The sequence below is a fragment of the Oryza sativa genome, chromosome 1 (assembly GCF_034140825.1).
Source record: "Oryza sativa Japonica Group chromosome 1, ASM3414082v1".
NCBI lineage: Eukaryota > Viridiplantae > Streptophyta > Magnoliopsida > Poales > Poaceae > Oryza > Oryza sativa.
Genome location: NC_089035.1, coordinates 16359654 through 16365324, shown reverse-complemented (window position 1 = coordinate 16365324; position 5671 = coordinate 16359654). Strand labels below are relative to the sequence as shown.

Below are 5671 nucleotides of genomic sequence, written 5' to 3'. Positions count from 1 at the left end.
GGAGAAAATAATTCCGAAAATTAATCTAAAAATCAAATTTACCCAGTCTTCTACCCATCTCTCTCTCCCTAGCCTAGTTTCCATCGAGTTGGCCCCACTTGTCAGTGCCTTAGGCTAGCTTCAGCCTTGTCCATCACTTCCTCCACCGTCCACCCGAGAGAGGGAGAGATTGAGCGAGCCGACGCGTGGCCACAACGTGTCGTCGACCTCGGTTTCCCTTTTCTCGCTCTCTTCTCCGCCAGTCTGAGTCGCCATTCTTCACTGTCCACCCCTAAGCCGAAGAAACCCAGGGAGAGAGCTCCAACTCTCCCTCTCCACCTCTCTTTCGTCGTCGGCCGCCGAAAAGGGGGACGCCGCCGATCGCCAACGAGTCGTCTCCATCCCTATCTGATTCACGTTCTATTATCTTCTCTCCATGCCGAGCAAATCCTCTTTTGACTCCATCTTGTTTCGTCCACTGCAGCGACGGGAACGCGACCTCGTCTACGGGAGCTCTGGAGCGCGCTCCAAGCGCCGCCGCAGCCGACATCGTCGCCGTTCCGAGCGCTGTAGACCGAGCCAAGCCGAGCCGTCACGCCAACGCCTTCTCCTTGAAGTCCTCCTCAAAACCCCTCAATAATCCCAGGCAATGGCGCAGCAAGTGCGGAGATCGGCCACCGTCTTCTTCACCTCCGGTTGCCGTCGCCATTGTCGTTTCCGCCTCCTCCGGTGAGCCATTGTTGGATTACTCGCGCACAAACCATCCCTGTGACCTCACAACCTTCGTGCATGCCTTCCTATAGCAGCTCGTCGTCCCGTTCGAGCCGTCGCCGTTCACCCGCAGAAGGACGCCGTCGCCGGGAGGATGCGCGAGCCGTTGCTGTCACCAAGACCCCGGAAAAGTTCAACCTAACCCGCGGTGAGCACCCTAGAGCCTGGAAGACCACATGCATGCATCCCTTTGAGTACATCCAGTCTATAGCACGACATGCACCACCACCCGAAAACTTCCTCTGCTCGGACTCGCCGCTGGCGCTACTCCGATGTCTTCTGTCTGAGAAATGTATAGGAATGGAATCGCAATAGCATGCCCTTCATTTTCTATTTTGGTCGCAACCCCAACGGAGTCACCGTTTGTCGCCGACACCGGCGAGCAGAGATGCAGCCCATGGCTGCTCTGCTGCTTATCGAATGGGAAAAGGAGACAGGGACCTCGTTTGGAGAATTTAAACAACTATAAGGCTCATTATGTAATGTTTCCACTCAATGGCATATGGGCCTAGGACTGCGGGTTGATTTCCTGAAACACTAGGGGTCTTTTTGCATATTGGCCTGAGACTGACAGTGCACCCCTAGGAACAAAATCTGAAATTATAAAAGAACAGTAACTAAAATTGTAAAATCCATATAAAATTAAATATAGCTCACTTTAAGATGATTCAAATTTCTGTGAACTCAACAAATTGGGAACTTTGATGTTATCGAATAAAAACTTGCACTCACAGTACAAATTTAGCCTCTAAAATTTATCCAAGTTAAATCACACATCAAGCATGCACAAACTTATAAAATGCGTACAAAATTCATTTCAACTCATTTCAGAGCAAACTTAATTTCTACAGATCCACCAACATGTTCTCTAAAAAAATTAAAATATAACATATACACATTTTACATCAAATGCCTCTAAAACTATTATCTTTAAAATAACTAGTTTTATATAAGCTGAACTTTAGAAGTTCATATAAAATTCATCTTAGATCCTTTTTGAGTAAACCCAAGTTCTGTAGAATCATCAAAACATATACTTCCATGTTATAAAATAAAATTATACACCTACTGTGTAATAAAAGCCTTTAAGTATTTATGTAAGTAATAACCAACATCGAGCAACCTTTAATTTGTAAAATTTGTAGAAAATTCATCTTTAGTCCAAATGGAGTGAACTAAGTTTCTATGAAACCAGCAAAGATTGAACTTTTACCTAGCAAAGTAAAATATGGCACCCTCTGTGCAGGTTACAGCTCAACTTTAAATTTATATAGGATAGGTGCTAATCACATAGTATTGATTAAGCAATACATATATACAAATGCATATAGAAACACACTCTAGCTATAATGAAACCCAAATAAAACTTGTTGGACCAATGAGGGCATAGATCCATCCCCTTCCACCAAAACTTAGCAAACTTAACTCATATAACAATTTCTAGGTTGGTGTGTTAAGTAACTAACATAGAACATCCCTAATTATAAAAATGTGTAGTAAAATAATATAAACTCTAAAATTATGAACTAAGATTAGATTAGTTAACTAAAATACTCATTTTATATATCACTAGCTAGATGAGGCAAGTTCTGGACCTAAACCTCTAAAGCCATGAATCTATATAACACTATACACCTATAACACGTTATAACTTGTAAAATACATAAAGAATTCATATTAACTCCAAAAATTGTGAAACCAAATGTGTTAGTCTTAGAAAACACATATGTTCACTCAGCAAACATAAACTTAATAAAAATCACCTTACAACAGCATTTCACAATAGTACCTAAATAAATCCTACACTATACCGATGAAACTTGTAAAATTCATAACTCTCAAATGAAATGATATAAAATAGAAATTCTTTCACCTAAATTCATTTTAGACCAGTAACTATCCACTGTGCATAAATCATACATTTTAGAGCATTTTGGATTTTTCGCATATTTCGGTGTTTAATTGCATAACGTGTACTTTGTATAGATGATTGCTTAATCGGTGAAGAAGTGATTTAGGTGTTGACTTTTTCCAGTTACAAGGCAAGTCCCACCTCCCTCTCTTTGATCACTTTGAACCTATGTTTTGGAGGTTATTGAAAATGTTTGCAAATCTTGCATGCCGATTGTACGCTAATAAATTAAAATTTTGTTAAACTTGTTAGACAAACTCCTATTATTTGCATTATCACCTTAACCCCACATATATCCTTATCTATCATTCCTAACCTTAGGAACAATATGACTATACCACTTCATATATGAGTTTTGGAGTCACTAGGTTACTATAATGCTTAGCCATGCTTAGAATGGTCTTCCTTATTATTATGGGCTCATTACAAACATGAAAATTGATTTTGAAATAATCTGGACAGAACTTTAATACTTGTAATTTTGATAAATAAAATAATGGAAAACATGGATTTTAGGTTTGGGCCTCAAGTGGTGCACATATGGTGATTACTTGTGTACCGATAGGGGGAGAGTGCGCCCAAACCGACCTAAGGACTTCACTCAATGTCAGTTCATTTCGTATACAGTACAACCACATGTGCTAGTATTGGATAGCCCAAGCTTAGTAAACTATTTATGGTTTAGCCTTACATTCTGGTAGGCCGGTGTGTGTGAGTTCGGATAACTCAGAGGAACTTCCTATTTACCCCGGTGTGGTAGTTTAGGTGACTAAGTCTGTCCAATACAATGGTATTGTGCCACGTGGGTGGGTTCCCGTTGTGTCCGCCACCACGGCGTTAAGTTTAAGGCATGGGCCCGCCACTTAACGGTTCTAGGTCATATAATGGGTATGGCTTAGGATGGAGTAACACGTATCGTGCTGGTGTAAGGCTAAATCATGAATTTTGGAAAAGCTTTGTTGTGAGTAATAAATCGGGTACTTATGTATCGCGTGCCATGCTCTTGCATGATTATTATTTCGCATCATGTGGGTAAAGTGTACAAACTCTGCAGAGTTAAAACTAATCGATTAGCCGTGCTCGCGGTCATGAGCGGCGTGTGGATATGTGTTGAGTATAGACTTGTGTTTATTCTTCTAAATGCTGAAATTTACCTTCAAATTGTGATGAAATTTAAGAATGAACTCCTTGCTGCCATGGATGGCAATGAGGTGTATATTTATACATGACTAATGACTACTTTGATGCCCATATATGTCAAGTACTAGCTTGCTGAAATTTATTTGAAAGCAAATCTGATTTGGAAATGTTTTATGCAAATAAAATTTGCTTTATGCTAAAAAGAACCATACTATGCCTTTCTTGATTACATGTGCAAGTAGGATGTTAGGCTTGTCTTGGTGCTTGCCAGTACATTATTTTTAATAATGTACTAACTCTTATTGTTGAATTAACCTTTTACTTGCAGGTTTTAGATTTAGTCTTTGAGTGATGCGGGTAATCGACTGTTTCTTCTAGGACTTGAACTTAATGGGGTAAACCCCTAGTCGGTGTGCTTGTGGATTGGGTAGACAAGCTTCCGTTGTTCTCTCATGTGTCTATTTGGCCGGTCGGCCTATGTAATTATTAAGTTGTTGTAAGTCTTAAGTTTCTTTCATCTTAGTTGTGTTTGCTATGTATAATCATGCTTAAGATGAAAGTGTGGATCTAGTGCACATCCTAAGAATTCACATGAGTATGAGTTAGAAATATTTGAGAGGTTGTAGATCTTTAGCCATTTTGTCAAGTCTAAATCTCCTGAATGTGTAACACATCTGGTCGCCACCTTCGAGTGGTTTGACGGGCACATCTCAGGCTGAAGTTGACTGGCAAGCTAAAGGTCCAGCAATGTCTCTAATATTCCTCTCTCGAGACGTCGGATGTTTCATTATGATTGTTTGATGACTTGAATTATTTACATCATCCCTCAATTATAATGGAAGGTCCGGAGAGCCTACGACACCTATTCTATTTAGTTTTTACTAGATTGAGGTGGTTGGTTACTCCATATCACTCCAAGAAGTTTTGATGTCTTGCTCGTGATTATTTTCTTGCAAAAAAAAAAGTTGCCAACAGATACAAACAAAAACCTAACCACTATCTAGTTTGTGAAGTAGTACTAATCACTAGATACACATAACCATGGAGGATTGAGTTTCAATAGCCAAGTAATAATCCATTTTGTTCGTATTCATTTTCAAGTGAGTTGGGAGTTCTAAAACTTGTTTATTGAATCGACCAGTAATCATGAAGTACTGTACATCCTTTTTTTTAAGGGTATGTACATCTTTTCGTTTAGTAGTTGGCATATATAGTTTGTATAAATTTACAAAAAGAATTCCAGATCGATCAATATCAATGCCTGCAATTTTACTTCACCTAGGAAGATTTTCACACCACAAGTTATTGATCCCTATAAAACTGAAATTATAAAGCTTGAATATAGGCATCGGAGTTGTTTTGCTTCTGCGCCAGGTTTCTTCTAATACTAGCATGCAAAACTGAGGTTCAGTCGTCGTTGCCAATGGTAGTCTACCGATTTTTTTATATATAATAATTAATAACCCCGTAATTAAATATTTGGTAATTGCGTGCAAGTAATTAGTAAAGTAGGATGGACGTTGTTTTTGTTAGCGTCCAGATGTGGACGCTATTCTCTAGAGCGTGCAGGTCTGAACGTTATTGTGAACAGCGTCCACCATACGGGTGCAGTCGAACCGTGCCAAACCGGCCCGAACGTATCCACCTAAAACCAATCAGCGCCGAAATAACTGCCGTTCCCTAGCGACCGCATCCTGGCCTCCTCGGCAATCCCTCATCGCCACCGGCGGGCAGCAAAGGCGGCGCAGTATTCGTCACCAATCGCACACGGCTAGCTGATGACACGCCTTGCCACGAAGGACTCCATCAGCATCGCCTTTGCCTGTGCGGCTGACCGGCTGTGCCGCCGGCAGCTAGCACACACTAGAG

The 5671-nt window shown here is 40.6% G+C and overlaps 1 long non-coding RNA gene across 2 annotated transcripts; it reads left to right on the top strand.

Annotated features, from left to right (window-relative positions):
• The first annotated feature begins 250 nt into the window (after positions 1 to 250).
• LOC9266303 (uncharacterized) lies at positions 251 to 4377 on the top strand. Of its 2 annotated transcripts, none has more exons than XR_010737695.1 (5): positions 251 to 370; positions 464 to 708; positions 786 to 898; positions 2737 to 2792; positions 4131 to 4377. It is a non-coding gene; the product is annotated as an uncharacterized lncRNA (long non-coding RNA). The 2 variants fall into 2 exon arrangements; XR_003242466.2 differs by having other exon boundaries at positions 783 to 898.
• The last annotated feature ends 1294 nt before the right edge of the window (positions 4378 to 5671 follow it).